The following is a 16,370-nucleotide window of genomic DNA, read 5'->3' as shown; positions in this document are numbered from 1 at the left end:
TGGACACATTTCTGGAAAGCATCTTAATGGGAGGGGGAGGTTGAAGGGGGAGTAGAGGGTGCTTAAGCGAAGATTCATCTGCAACACTCCCATGGCCCTTTTTCCAAGAACCCAGACCCTCTCCACCAGCATTTCATTTGGGGAAACACCCTTTTTGCCAAGCACTGAGTCAGAGGGTCAGAAACGTCAGACAGCTCTGCCCTAGTAGAAAAGCGAGCCACCCTCACACATGATTGTCACATAAACAGACATTAGAAGTGCCCCAAACTGTGTGCGATGGGCAGGGCACGGGCAACCATGTCTGCCCAGGTTAATAAGACATGCTTTTCCAGGGAGAAGGCAGAGGGCCTTAAATGGTTAACATGTTTGACTACTGAGAGTCAATGATGAAAGAGGGAGAAAGGTTTAAGAAACAAGGGTTTGCAACACTGAGAGACTGCGCAACACTGAAGCAGAGGATGAAGCTAGAGATGAGGTGGGCAGATAGTAAAGCGGCAGGACTCCGAGAGCCCACAAGCCAAGGTAAGGAGTTTGGATTTGTTGCGGAAACCAGATGGGGCCCTTAGAAGTTTTTAAGCTGAGGGGTGAGATAATCAAAACTGGGTTAGACACAAGGAGCCTAGCCTGACGCTCTGTGATGACCTAGAAGGGTGGAGTAGGATGCGGGAAGGAGGCTCAAGAGGCAGGCTATAAATATGTATATTTATATATTTATATATGGCAGGAACCAATACAACAATGTAAAGCAATTATCCTCCAATTAAAAAATTTTTAAGTGAAAAAAATATGAAAAAGAGATGACTTCTCCATCAGATGGGCAGTATTCTTGGGCTTCCCTTGTGGCTCAGCTGGTAAAGAATCCACCTGCAATGCGGGAGACCTGAGTTTGATCCCTGGTTTGGGAAGATCCCCTGGAGAAGGGAAAGGCTACCCACTCCAGTATTCTGGCCTGGAAATTTCCATGGACTGTATAGTCCATGGGGTTGCAAAGAGTTGGACATGACTGAGCGACTTTCACTTTCTCCATCAGACAAAATAACATAAAATACCATCCAAATAAATAAAAGAAAACCATTAAATGATTAATATTTGCAACCTGAAAAAAAAAAAAACAACTCGGTTAGAGGATGTTATCTGACAGATGCTGTGGAAGCTGGAGGTATAGAGAATACTTTAAGAGACTGAAGAAAGAATACAACAATGGGTGGATGAGGATAGAGAAATGAAAGGATAACTTTATGATGAATCCTGAATCAGATAATAGAGGTTTTTGACCTCCAACATTCATACTCCCAAGAATAGCCAATTAAGGATCTGGGAGGTTTCTGACAAGGACCTAAGAGCTGGTGGGGGAGAGGCCAGTGCTGTGACCGACTGCATAAAAGAAAGACTGGCTTAGCTCCCGAGCTGAGTGTTCCTGTCGACACTGCCCTCTTTTGAGGGGATTCCCCCCTCTTTTGAGTCTGTTGTGACCCAGCTGTGTGTTTAGTTTCCATTTTTGCCTCCTCTTCAGGCTTTACCACAGGAGAATAACCTCTCCATTCTAATCAGAAATGAATTATTTATGCTATGAACACACTGGGTGCCTGCCTAATTTATTTATTTTTCGAATAATACATCCAAATAGGAATTCACACACGACAGGGCAAACATAATTCTGGCATAAATGCCTTTCCCCAACTGTTGCCCGATTTTAATGATTCCAAGGTACAGAATGGCCTTGTCATTATCCGTGGAGCCTGAAATCTATCTCTGCACACTAGTTAGATGCCAGATGCCTGCATCTAACTGTCAAGGTTTGCAATAACAGACCCCACCTCCTGACCTTTACAATCTTATCTCCTTCTGCTATGACTTCCCTCACTAGTCCAAATTTCACTCATTCATCCTCCAAGGCCCAATTCAACATTTCCTCCTCTATGAAGCCATCCCTGGTTCTCTCTTAAGGGGAAAGGCCCCCCATGCTTCTGAATTTTCAGAGTTATGGCTTTTACAGCCTTCTCTGCACTCTAAGCTCCCCCAAGAGAACACAGTGACACACAGTAGGTACCTCAGCAGAGCACTGGCTGAAATTAGGTAGCATGGCCTCCCACCTCACAAGAAGCAGTTCATCAGACCAGCTCAAGCAGTCAGTATCTACAAAGCGCTCTCAGGGGAAGTTCACAGGGAGAGCCCCCCCCCTCCCCACCTTGTTTCACCCAGTGGAGCTGCTCGTTGGACAAACCCCAAGGCAAGAGCGTGTCGTTGTTGTTTAGCTGTAAGTGGTGTCTGACTCTTTTTTGCAACCCCATGGACTGCAGCCCGCCAGGCTCCTCTGTCCATGGACTTTTCCAGGCAAGAACACTGGAGTGGGTTTTCATTTCCTACTCCAGGGGATCTTCCCGACCCGGGGATGCACCAGGGGCTCTTGCACCTCCTACATGGGCAGGCAGATTCTTTAGCAACGAGCCACCTGGTACGCCATCACATATTTGACGATCCTCCAGAGGACCTCGCTCCCAGGCTGACCTTTCCATTTCCTTCGGTCCCTCACATGCGTGTGCCTTCCAGTTGATAAAAGAGTCTGATCGTTATTCCCAGTGATTCTTACAAAGGCCAAGATGTAAGGCAGGCGTTCCTTTCCAGAGATCTGGGGCTCAAGGATCCCTATGACTTGACCTAGGCCTCCTAACTCTGAGTGCAGTGGAGTCCAAGAAGTGCAAGTTGTCTGAAATGGAAGGAAACGGGGCTTTTTAAATAATCTGTGTATTTTAGAGCACACACATTTGTATACTCTAAAGGTGTTCTGTGAACTGCAGTATCAGTAGCTGACCAAAGGCAACTCCAAGCGTTTGATGAAATCTAACCAATGACACAAAGGGTAGCGAGGTGGGGACTTTGCAGGCCTAGGCCCACGTGCAAGCTTGCATCCACAACTGTCGATTCCCAGGGGTCCTCCCACAGGCTGCGCACTAGCAAAAGCGTTGGCTGTTTGTGGCGCGGCAGGGCCACCGTACACCAAGGGCACGCTAGTCCAGCAAGCGGAACCCCACAGCCTGACGACAGGTGTGATGGGTGACCCTACACCTGCCCTGCGGCGGCGAACCGAGGCCAGGAGTTAGCCGGCCTCACCTGACCTTCCGCGGGATTACGGAGAGGTGGTGCGTCAGCGTCTCCCTCACGTGACCGGGCTCGGCGGCGCCGGACGCTTCACGCCCCGCCCACCGCGTCACGCCCCGCCCACGCGTCACGCCCCGCCCAGAGCGCTGGGTCGGTCAAGGTCTGCGCCTGCGCCGGCTCGCAGGCTCACCAACCTGCGGGCGGGCCGCTGCCGGGCGTGGAAGCCGGGCGCCCGCGGCGATGGGTGAGTGGGGAGGCAGGCGAAAGGAAAGCACGGGGTGTCCCCGGCCTCCGCATGGAGTGAGTGGAAGCACGAAGGCGGCTCTGAGGAGGCCGTCTGTCCGGCCCTCTGGCGCGGTTGCTGGGCGCCCACCCCCGTCCGCGCGCGCGCACTGCCTCCCCTCGGTGCGCCCCGCTGTTCCCGCGCGCGCCATCCCGGGTGGGGTCCGCAGTCGCCGGGGCCAGCTCTAGGCTCCCTGCTCTGCCGCCCGCCACCGGGCTTTTCCGGGCCGAGGGCGCCGTCTGGCTGCTGGGAAGAGCCTTTTCGGCAGAGGAGGCTGTGCGTTCGTTTGGGCGCGCCCCGGGCGGGGAGGTGCCTCCCGGCGAGCCCTGATAGCTGGGCGGGGAGGGGCCGGGCTTTGCCTGAGTCCTGGGAGAGCGGCGCTGGGACCGCTGAAGGGCTCCTGCCATCTCGGGGCCTGGGATTCCAGGACCTCTGGTTCCGTTGAATGTCAGGGACTGGAGAGGCCTGGACGATCCTGTCCACTCCCCTCCCCTCCCCTCCCCCTTAACCACAGGCCGGGGAAATGGACGCCAGGGGAGCGGTAAGTTCAGCTACCCGGCCAAACAATGCTTGTTCTGCGACACCATGTTGCTTCGCGTTGCGAGAAACTCCGTTGTACTAGACTGGTTTTTTTTTTTTTTTGGTGATGGTGGGGAAGTGGCGGTGGGCATTGTTAATTGAAAATCTCTGTACCAATTACTAAGCTTATCTAGGTGGAGCGTGTCGATGTCTCAGCTTTATTTACGCTTTTTTTTTGCCCCTTACAGCTGTACACACCTGGTCTTAATCCCCACCTGCAAGCAGTGAAACAGAAGCCCGTAAAGTAACTCTGTAGTGCCCTTGTTTTGAAAGAATTCCATAAAATCAAAAGGTGTCAGGACTGGTTGGGCCCGCTAGTGGTGTCAGAGCACAGGTTAGGCGCTTTGGATCTGGAGTCACCTCGAGTGCATCCCAGGGAAAGATCACAAGCTGTTACTTTTAAGAGAGAGTGCATTTATCTGGTCTCTCCTTTGGTAGATTAAAGTTAGCCCAGAGAAGTGGAATTTTTAAATTATAGACATTGCTTTGTATTTATAGTAGCAAGATAGTGTCCTAACTAGGACTAGAACCCAGATTAATCTTGCTCTGAATGCTGACTCAGACCTGCTGACTTGCGGGAGTCAACATCCTTTGAGAATTACAGTTGCTTTCTCCCCAGTTTTTGCACAAAGACCTTTGTGCTGGATCACATCTCGGTCTTATCCCGTGGGCTGTAAATTACAGTGAGCATTTAGACTTTACACTGTTTTCTTCTGCCACAGAAGTTTGATTGACACTTGGAGTTTAATAAAAGTCAGCTTAATTAACTTTGTTTCCTAATGTTGACATAAGTTGAGTGTTTTAGGTAGCAAGCAAATGTAAACTTATGGCAAATAAGTTTTGCAATAAATTGCAAAGAATTAGTATCCATGTTAAAACATTTAAATATATAGATCAGTTTAGCAAAGAAATTTAGTCATGTTCACACTCTAGATAAACATGCAAAATTTTAAATTTTGCTACAGAAGAATATCCTGCACAGTAGCCTTCCTTCTGTTGCTGAATTGAAAACCTCTTCACACTATCCTGTTGTGTAGGATGAAATGAGGGAGAAAGCTGTAAATCTGTGAAGTCTGGAAAGATTTAATTATGTTCCTTTTCCTAAGTCCAGGCTTATTTTTTAAAAATCTGAAACCCTAAATGTACATATGTTCTTTAGATTTCTTAAAATAATTTAGTACAGTAGTCAAGAAATGACTGACTGGCTTATATTAACCAGTTTTCTGTTTGTTTAATAGCAGACCCAAAGAGTCATGACAAAACTAGTTGAAGTACTTTAATTTGCAAAATTTTGTAAACTAATGCAAGTACCATTCCAGTAATTAAGAGTGAACATGAACAAAATTTTGTTGTTCAGATGTACAAGTATTTTGGTTTGTGTTATCAGGGATGTATATTGTTAGAACAGTTTGTAGGTTGTGACTTTATAATTGTTATGTGTTTTGTATGTAAAAATGAAATTTTTTTACATTTACAAACTGTCACTGTGTTATGGCATAACAGCATACATGAATCTGGATGTTTTTGTTGATTTTAACATTGGTTATTCCTGAAACTGAAGAAGAGCAAAGCATTACATGGATATAAAGTATTTCTATGATAAAGTTGTTTTTAAAATGTTGGTTAATCTTAGATTGACAAGTGTAGTACTAGTAAGAGTTTAAACTCATGTCTGGCAGCTGAAACGGTAAGAAAGGATATAGAAGACTGATTGATTAATAATTATCAAACTCTATGCCCTGGCAAACTTCTCAGGCGTCTATAGGACAATTTTTCTTAAACTAAAAATGCTGTTGATGTCTTTAGTTCGTTAAGAGCACAAAATGTAATAGTAGATCTGTTTTAAACAAATTAAAAAACTGTGTTTTTTTTTTCTAGTTCTCCCAAAGTCAGATTTATGCATACCCACAAAAGTTGTGTGTGAAGGACAGCTGTCATACATACAGATCATATCCTGAATTAAGGGAGACATCTGTTGAAAGGGGAGTTAGCACTGTCAGAAACAGGTTAACAAGTTTAAAAATTGAGTCTTCAAATACTCCATGGCACAATGCCAGTACTATATAAATTACTTTCGGTATGAAGGAGGAAGTCTATACAGCTTTTATCAAAAGTGCTTTTCCAGAAAAAAAGTCAAAATAATGCAGTCAGCAGGTCAAGGAGGCCCCAACTAGATACCAGATCTGCAGCTTCTCGTATCTGTGCTTGAAAATCCTGTTTGTCCTGGATGGACTAAAAGTTCAGAACAGAACAGGGACTTTTTAACATTCCTGGCTTCATTTTAAGATCTCAGTTTCTTTCCCTCTCACTCTGTATTTCAGCATGATCAGGCAGAAAGATGGCCACTTTGAAAAGTCTCTGTTTGATTTTCTTTCTGTGGCGAGTCTGTTACGGAGCCTGGATACTCCAGGCTCATGTACACGCGTGACCAGTGTCCCACTGTGGTCAAAACCCTCAGCCGTGGACTTGGTGAGCTTGGCTGCTTGTGGCTGCTTTGTTCTCCCACTGGTGAAGGTCACCCTCAGGGTGTTTTTGTCATTGGACCTTTTCAGACTGGAGGGTAGTTGTCAGATAGCAAGGTTCATCCATATAGGATCTTTCCTACACAAGAAAGATTCTCTTCTCCTGAGCATAAGTTAAAGATATGCTGTGATGCATGAACCCTAAACAGGCCTGGACTCTGGAAAGGGTGCATGTCATCCCCAGTCAAAGCCACTGTGGTGAAGAACAGGAGACGATACAGATGGTAAGGTAACCACCAATTAGACCAAAACGCTCCATGGAATGGCTTAAAAAGGAATAGTAAAGGTTTTAATTAAAGCAAAATATACAAAGCCTTGAATACTCAAATTATGAAACAAAGAATACATAAAATAAGAAATTTCCCTTCAAGAAATTAGAAGAAAATAAACCCAGAGCAGGAGAAATAAGATGATGAAGAAGAAAAACAAAATTTTTGAAAACTGAAACATAGTAAAATTGGTAAATTTAAAAACTGGTTCTTTGTTGTGATGAGAGAAATGTGAATTAGTTAAACTGGCTACCTTGCTCAAGAAAAAAGGGAATATAGACACACGAGGTTAAAAGTGTTCTTTTAAATAACAAGTGCTTTATAAAACTAAGTAAATCAGACTTTTTTTTGTTCTGTCTAGGGAAATCCAGTTATCACAGTTGGCTCTGGAAAGTGAACCTAACAGACCAGTAACAATGGAAGAAATTGAGAAGGTCTTTGAAAAGCTACCATCCCCCAAAACACCGGGCCCAGATGGTGTTTCAGGTGAATTCTTTTAACTTTCAAGAAAAAGATAATTATGATAAGATTTAAATTGTTTACCAGCTTAAAGAAGGAAAAATGACAGGATTCTTTTACAAAGGGAATGGAACGTTGACATCTGAACTTTACATGAAGGTAGTACTGAAATCGGAAACTCAGTATGTTATCAATAATGATGTGAAATTTTAAAATATTAGCCAACTGTAGTGGTACATTCAACGAATATTGCACTGTGGCCAGGTAGGATTGCAAGGGTGACAAATTGTCAAGCAATGCACTCACGTGTATACCAAACAAACACATCAGAAAAGAACAATAGTACTTTATCCTTGTCCAGCCATCTGTTGTGCCGTAGATTACTTTCCTGGGTGCTTCCTATGTATTTATTCAATTAATTGGCTGGCCTGTGAAGTAGATAGCATTCTTATTTTATAAACAAGGAAACTAAGCCATAGAGACATGAAGTAACTTGTTGAAAGTCACACAGTATATACATAATTCAACCAGGATTTGAACCCAGGAACCCAGGCAATTATCTGTACCTGTTAAATGTTAACTGGCTCTGTCTCCAGGGTCCATAGGATCCTCTCAGTAGCTTCCTGAAAGCAACTGACCAGAGTTCAAGATGGATTCCTAGTGTAGTGGTGGTGGAAAAGGGTGGAGGTGATGGTAAAACAGAAATAAATGTGTATTCCCTTCTCATGTTTGAAAAAACTAAGAGGCCCTTATTAGTTGATTATTAGTGGCCAAAACAAAAACAACACCCAGTTGTGGATGTGACGGGTAATAGAAGCAAGGTCCAATGCTGTAAAGAGCAATATTGCATAGGAACCTGGAATGTTAGGTCCATGAATCAAGGCAAATTGGAAGTGCTCAAACAGGAGACAGCAAGAGTGAACATCAACATTTTAGGAATTAGTGAACTAAAATGGACTGGAATGGGTGAACTTAACTCAGATGACCATTATATCTAGTACTGTGGAAAAGAATCCCTTAGAAGAAATGGAGTAGCCATCACAGTCAACAAAAGAGTCCAAAATGCAGTACTTGGATGCAGTCTCAAAAACAACAGAATGATCTCTGTTCGTTTCCAAGGTAAACCATTCAGTATCACAGTAATCCAAGTCTATACCCCAACCAGTAATATTGAAGAGGCTGAAGTTGAAAGGTTCTATGAAGACCTATAAGACCTTCTAGAACTAACACCCAAAAAAGATGTCCTTTTTTTTATAGGCGACTGGAATGCAAAAGTAGGAAGTCAAGAGCTACCTGGAGTAACAGGCAAATTTGCCCTTGGAGTACAAAATGAAGCAGGGCAAAGGCTAATAGAGTTTTGCCAAGAAAACACACTGGTCACAGCAAACACCCTCTTCCAACAACACATGAGAAGACTCTACACATGGACATCACCAGATGGTCAATATAGAAATCAGATTGATTATATCCTTTGTGCCCAAAGATGGAGAAGCTCTATACAGTCAGCAAAAGCAAGACCAGGGGCTGACTGTGGCTTAGATCATGAACTCCTTATTGCCAAATTCAGACTTAAATCGAAGAAAGTAGGGAAAACCACTAGACCATTCAGGTGTGACCTGAATCAAATCCCTTACCATTATATAGTGGAAGTGACAAATATATTCAAGGGATTGATTAGACCTGATCGAGTGCCTGAAGAACTATGAATGGAGGTTCGTGACATTGTACAGGAGGCAGTGATCAAGACTGTCCCCAAGAAAAATGCAAAAAGGCAAGATGGTTGCCTGAGGAGGCCTTACACATAGCTGAGAAAAGGAGAGAAACGAAAAGCAAAGGAGAAAAGGAAAGATACCCCTATTTGCAGAATTCCAAATAGCAAGGAGAGATAAGAAAGGCTTCCTCAGCGATCAATGCAAAGAAATAGAGGAAAACAATAGAATGGGAAAGACTAGAGATCTCTTCAAGAAAGTTAAGAGATACCAAGGGAACATTTCATGCAAAGGTGAATACAATAAAGGACAGAAATGGTATGGACCTAACAGAAGCAGAAGATATTAAGAAGGGGTGGCCAGAATACACAGAAGAACTATACAAAAAAGATCTTCATGACCCAGATAACTACAATGGTAGAGCCAGACATCCTGTAATGTGAAGTCAAGTGGGCCTTAGGAAGCATCACTACAAACAAAAGCTAGTGGAGGTGATGGAATTCCAGTTGAGTTATTTCAAATCCTAAAAGATGATGCTGTGATAGTGCTGCACTCAATATGTCAGCAAATCTGGAAAACTCAGCAGTGGCCACAGGACTGGAAAAGGTCAGTTTTCATTCCAATCCCTAAGAAAGGCAATGCCAAAGAATGTTCAAACTACCACACAATTGCACTCATCTCACACGCTAGTAAAGTAATGCTCAAAATTCTCCAAGCCAGGCTTCAGCAATACGTGAACTGTGAACTTCCAGATGTTCAAGCTGGATTTAGAAAAGGCAGAGGAACCAGAGATCAAATCACCAACATCTGCTGGATCATCAGAACAGAGAGAGTTCCAGAAAAACATCTCCTTTTGCTTTATTGACTGCGCCAAAGCCTTTGACTGTGTGGATCACTACAAACTGTGGAAAATTCTTCCAGAAATGGGAATACCAGACCACCTGACCTGCCTCTTGAAAAATCTGTATACAGGTCAAGAAGCAACAGAACTGCATATGGAACAACAGACTGGTTCCAAATAGGAAAAGGAGTACGTCAAGGCTGGATATTGTCATCCTGCTTATTTAACTTACATGCAGAGTACACCATGCGAAATGCTGGGCTGGATGAAGCACAGGCTGGAATCAAGATTGGTGGGAGAAATATCAATAACCTCAGATATGCAGATGACACCACCCTTATGGAAGAAAGCAAAGAAGAACTAATGAGCCTCTTGATGAAAGTGAAGAGGAGAGTAAAAAAGTTGGCTTAAAACTCAAAATTCAGAAAACTAAGATCGTGGCATCCAGTCCCATCACTTCATGGCAAATAGATGGGGAAACAATGGAAACAGTGACAGACTTTATTTTGGGGGACTCCAAAATCACTGCAGGTGGTGACTGCAGCCATGAAATTAAAAGACACTTGCTCCTTGGAAGAAAAGTTATGACCAACCTGATTCAGTCAGCCAGTTCTGACTGAGTTAGACACTCAGTTGTGTCTAACTCTTTTCGACCCCAGGAATCGCAGCACGCCAGGCCTCCCTGTCCATCACCAACTCCCGGAGTTTACTCAAACTCATGTCCATCAAGTCGGTGATGCCATCTAGCCATCTTATCCTGTCATCCCCTTCTCCTCCTGCCCCCAATTCCTCCCAGCATCAGGGTCTTTTCCAATCGTGTATTAAAAAGCAGAGACATTACCTTACCAACAGAGGTCTGTCTAGTCAAAGCTATGGTTTTTCCAGTGGTCATGTATGGATGTGAGAGTTGGACTATAAAGAAAGCTGAGCACAGAAGAATTGATGCTTTTGAACTGAGGTGTTGGAAAAGATTCACTTTTTTTTTTCCTATTTATTAGTTGGAGGCTAATTACTTTACAATATTGTAGTGGTTTTTGCCCTACATTGACATGAATCAGCCATGGATTTACATGTGTTGAGAGTCCTTTGGACTGCAGGGAGATCCAACCAGTCCATCCTAAGGGAAATCAGTCCTGAATATTCCTTGGAAGGACTGATGCTGGAGCTGAAACTCCAATACTTTGGCCACCTGATGCGAAGAACCCACTGATCAGAAAAGACCCTGATACTGGGAAAGACTGAAGGCAGGAGGAGAAGGGAATGGCAGAGGATGAGATGGTTGGATGGCATCACCAACATGATGGACATGAGTTTGAGTAGGCTCCAGGAGTTGGTGATGGACAGGGAGGCCTGGTATGCTGCGGTCCATGGGGTTGCAAGGAGTAACATGACTGAACAACTGAACGGAGTGCTAGAAAAATGGAATCCGTTTTTAATGGGAAACAAATTTCCTAGTAAATGGCAGGGGGCAGGGGCTTAAATTATCATTGTAGGTGTATGCAGAATGAAGTGTTGGGGGTTACAGTGTAATTTGTCAGGTAAAATTGTGTAATAGCTCTGGGAAGACATTATCACCTCATGTTGGCAGCCCAGTCTTAAAGATGGGCAGGGAGAGATGGTAAACAGATTGCTTGAGTGGGAACAAATTTTATATGGTCCAGTTGATCAGTGAATATTTTTGTATCATGATGACTTGTTTCCCCACATAAACTTGAAATTGCTAGGACTTGGGTTATAAACAGTCAGATGATAAGAACTTCATGTTCCTCAAACCAAAAGCCAGCGTCATGCTTCACATACCGGAGTTCCCACAAATGTCAGAGTATTACGATGTTTACTATTACCATAGTTCAGTTTTGTTCAGCAAGTACGTGCCAATCCGATAAGAAAGATACATACTATAAAGGAGAAGGCAAAGTTATTTGATATTTTATGTAGTGGAAACAAACAGATCGACCAAAAAAACCTGAGAAATAGAGGCTGTTGGCCACCTTTAACCTTAATACACAGAAACTGGTAACTGTTTCAAAATACTCAGACAAAGAGCAGAAAATTAATTGGAAGAAAATAACTCTTTCATAATAGGGACTAAAAAGGTAAAATACCTGGTCATGAGAAATTTCAAGATCCGTGAACAAAATTTTAAATGCCGCTAAAGTTTCTAAAAAGTAAATAGGAAGAAAGCACATCCTGGTAAGGGACAGTTTTTTTTTTAAGGTTCAATTTAGAGAAAGTGAGTTATTTAAATTTATAAAGTCACTTCTATGAAATACCAAGATTTTGGAGAAGAATATGACAAAAATACACTCAAGTTTACCTGGAAACTTAAAGTGGTAAATGAAAACCACAGAAGTTGCAGAAGGAAGTGTGGATTACTTATAATCCGTGTTTATACTTCAAGAATAGTGAAGGCCTTCTATGGAGCACACAAAACCTAGAGGCCAAAATCAGTAGGTGTCATATCCATAGTAGGAACTTCAGTATCACAAAAATGATACAAAGTGGAGAAAGTATTTGCCACAACTTACTTAATGTACTAGGATTGATTTTCTTCAGATACAAATTAATCTTACAAATTAACAAAAAAACAAAATGCCTTCAGAAAAATGGATAATGTGAAATTTTGCAGTAAAAAGAAATTCAAATGGTCAATAAATACTAAAAATGCTCAATTTGATCAAGAAATTTCAGTGGCAAGTTTTTTTTCACCCATCAGATGGGCAGAAATTACTGTTTAATATGTGGTGCTAGAAATGGCAGGGAAACTGGGAACTCGCATACACTTAATGGAAATGTAAATCACAGGTAAGCTTTCTGGGGGCAATTTGGCATAGCTTTCAAATTAAAATGTACTGCAGTTTGAGCCAGCAGTCCATTCTAAAGATTTTACCCTACAGGTAAATTTGTGAGAGTTCCCCAGGTGTAGTTACAAAGTTGCCCATTGCGGCATTGTTTAAAAGGAAAAAATCAGAAACAGCGACCATAAATAAGAGATAGAATAAATTACATATAATATATCCATTTGATAAACTACTGTGCTGCTAAGCCTGCCAAGTCACTTCAGTCGTGTCCGACTCTGTGCCACCCCGTCCCTGGGATTCTCCAGGCAAGAACACTGGAGTGGGTTGCCATTTCCTTCTCCAGTGCATGAAAGTGAAAATGAAAGTGAAGTCACTCAGTCATGTCCAACTCTTCGCAACCCCATGGACTGCAGCCTACCAGGCTCCTCCATCCATGGGATTTTCCAGGCAAGAGGACTGGAGTGGGGTGCAATTGCCTTCTCTGGATAAACTACTATATGACCATTCAAAACACTGGGGTATCTGCTGCTGTTACCAGGTTTTTTAATGATGGAGAGGTTGGTGGGGATGGGATGGAGTGTGTGATTAGAGTCAGACTGACTAGTAAAGAGGGTTTGTCAGTGGTCAGGCAGGAGATGAAGAGGACCTGGGATAGGGCAGTGAGCTTGGAGGAGAGGACATGTGTATTTCATTAATTACACTTTTATTTTTCTCTTGAGAAATTCACATCTTTTTTAAATGTGTGGTTTTTTTAGTTTATTGAAGCATGGTTGATTTACAGTGTTATTTTGTACTCTACAGCGAAGTGATTCCATTATCTATACATGTATATATACATTCTCTTTCGTATTCTTTCCATCGTGGCTTATCCCGGGATATTGAACATAATTTCCTGTGCTGTATGCTAGGACCTTGTTATCCATTCTCTGTGTAATAGCTTCGCATCTGCTGATCCTAAACTGGTGCTGCATCCCTCTCCCAACCCCCTCAGCACCCATTGTTTTTACCGTCCCTTTTTTCCCCATCGTGATAGGACTAAGCCGCATTTAGAGGTGAGTCCCAGTCCTCCAGCCTCTGCCAGAGGTGACGTTTGTCCAGGTGGACACAGTGTTCTGGTGTCCAGGGGTGGTGCGGCTTCTCTGGTGCTGGGAGTGGACAGGGAGGGTCAGGGCCCTGGCGCTGTCTCATTTTGCAGGTGTGACCAGGTGGCTGCAGAGAGGGGAGTTCCTGACTCCTGTTATTACCTCCTTTGGGGCAGGCTTTCCTTGGAGAAGGGCAGGGCAGCCTACTGCAGTATCCTTGCCTGAGAATTCCATGGACAGAGGAGCCTGGCGGGCTACAGTCCACTGGGGCTGCAGTGGTTTCCAGGCATAATTCTTCTCAACTGAGGGCATGTTTATCTTTTCTAATAGAAATGTGATAGCAAGCCAGCTCCAACTGCAAACAGCCATTGGGCTAGAGTATATAGGTGTTACATTTTCTACTTAATATAGTCTGTCTTCTGGGAAAAGGGCACACAGATCTTGGTATAACATGCCTAAGGAAAATAGTTTGTTTCTATTGGCTTCACACGAGAAAGGGAAAAAACAAAACATCATAGCATCAGAGGGCCTTGGGATCGTCACGAGGTCTCTGGTGATGCAGGTCCTAGCCAGCTTTTGTGTCAGACTGCCACTCATCCGTCTCCCTCCACAGTGAGCTCCAGCCAGACACACTCCTCGGGAATGTGATGCTGCTGCTCCTTGATACGGGGCCTCCGTCGTAGCCTGTGCTGCCTTTGGCCAAAATGTGCTTCACCCTTAGGTACAACCAGGGTCCTGTTCACCTTCAGAGCCCTGCCCGGGAGTCCCAGCCCACCCTGTCTTTCCCTCCAGACAGCTTATACCTCGCACGCGTTCCTGTGCATTTATCACACTGTGATCCAGTCATCTGCATGTCATATCTCCCCTGAGGCCAAGGTCGTTTATCCCTAACCTCTGAACATTACAGGAGTTGAATAAAGGGGTTGAATTAAAATCTCTTAGTAGACTGAGGAGACCAGTGTAAAAGCAGGCAAAGAAGACATTCCTCACAGAAGTAAATGAAAACAACATCTTGATGATGTTACCACGCGAGTCTGAGTGAAGCAAACAGAAGAACCCAGTTCAGAGCTCGCTGTGTCCCCAGCACGCACGGGTCCTGGCAGCTGCCCTCGGCAGCTGACTCCTGCCCCAGCGTGAGGGTGGGTAGCCTCGGCTGCTTGTACGTGTGGAAGCAGCCTCAGGGAGGGCGGCAGCTTGCCTTTGGTCACTTGGGAACTTTGTCACGTCCCTCTGTCACTGTTGGCCTTTTGTCCTGATTAGACCTTTAGATTTATCACTGTCTCCAACTAATTCAACTTGAAAAATACAGAAAAGGAAAATATAGCATTATTATGAAATCAGAAAATATAAAACTAATTTTGGCTTTTCTATTTGTTATCTAAATATATTAATAAAAATGTGATTGTGCCATGTCAATAAAAGTATTCTCCCTTATTTTTTTATTTTTTTCTGTGATACTTTATCCAAAAAAGGACTCACTGCTATCCAACAGTTCATTAACACCATTAAAAATTCAAATTAATATACTGAGCCGTAAATGTAAATACTCCTTTATTTTGAGTACCTGTATGACATCCTGCCAGTTGGCTACATCTTCATTTATGCAGTGCGTGTCTTTCTGTTCCACATTTTAATTTTGACCCTGTATTTCTGTTAAGAGCCTTGTTGCAATTGTCCTGTAGTTGAGTCTTTGTGTACCTCTTCTATTAATAACTGTGTCCCCAGGCTGTATTTCTAGAAGGAAAACTAGAGTCACACGTGTAGGTATGTTCTGTGTTTTCTGACCCGTGTCTGTGGCTCCTGCACATGCAGGCTGGACGTACGCTCTCTGATTCTGCACCTCACTCTGCTCCAACTTCACGTGATGACGTTTCTCTTTAACATCTTCTGTCCTGAATGGTTAGCAGTTTACAGCAGCGTGTGTGTGGTATGCGGAGGAAAGAACAGTAAATTTGTTTAGGAAGGGAGGTGGTTTTTTTTTTTTTTTTTTGGTCATATGTCAAAGACCTAGATGGTTTAAGTGGCCTATTTTATTCTTGTAATTACTTATAATTGAAACTCTTACATGTATTCTTTTCTAGGTATGTGGTTAAAAAAAAAATGTATGCTAAGATTTACCATCTTAACCAATTTTAAGTGTAAATTCAGTAACATTAAGTATATTTACATTGTTATAAAACAGATCTCCGGAAGTTTTTCATCTTGCAGAACTGAAACTATACACATTGGTGAACAGTAGAGCTCTGTTCCCACCTCCCCAAGCCTCTGGTCCACCATTCATCCCACTTTTCATCTCTATGAATCTGACTACTTTAGGTACTTGTGTAAGTGGAATTACATGGTTATTTGTCCTTTTATAACTGGTTTATTTCCCCTTATCCTCACAGTTGATTCATGTTGTAGCATGTAACAGAATTTCCTTCCTTTTAAAGGCTACATGATATTCTATTGTATGTATATACCATGTTTTGTTTATATATCCAGAGCCTGGGGTGGCTTTCACCTCTTGGCTCTGTGAATAGTTCTGTGAACTTGAATGTGCAGCAATCTCTTGGAAACCCTGCGATGAATTCTTCTGGATGTGTACCCAGAAGTGGGATTGGTGATGATCTCATAGGTAGTTCTGTCTTTAATTTTTTGAAGAACTGCCATACTATTTGCCCTAGTGGATGCACCATTCATCGACACTAAACACTTGCTCTTTTCTTTTTTAATAGCAGCTGTCC

General features: G+C 43.2%; 1 protein-coding gene across 5 annotated transcripts in view; it reads left to right on the top strand.

Annotated features, from left to right (window-relative positions):
• Positions 1 to 399: 399 nt before the first annotated feature.
• SLC25A51 (solute carrier family 25 member 51) overlaps positions 400 to 16,370 on the top strand; it is a 21,832-nt gene continuing 5,861 nt past the window's right edge. Inside the window, exons 1-3 of one of the 5 annotated variants that reach the window (XM_043891481.1) lie at positions 3,235 to 3,343; positions 6,283 to 6,430; positions 7,114 to 7,238. The gene's annotated coding sequence lies outside the window, so the exon portion shown is untranslated. Of the gene's footprint in view, positions 523 to 3,207; positions 3,344 to 3,373; positions 3,924 to 6,282; positions 6,431 to 7,113; positions 7,239 to 16,370 lie in introns of those variants that run through there. The other 4 variants (XM_043891482.1, XM_043891483.1, XM_043891479.1 and 1 more) reach the window with 4 other exon arrangements.

This window comes from Cervus elaphus, chromosome 29 (assembly GCF_910594005.1).
Source record: "Cervus elaphus chromosome 29, mCerEla1.1, whole genome shotgun sequence".
Lineage (NCBI taxonomy): Eukaryota > Metazoa > Chordata > Mammalia > Artiodactyla > Cervidae > Cervus > Cervus elaphus.
This window is presented reverse-complemented; position numbering and strand designations above follow the sequence as displayed.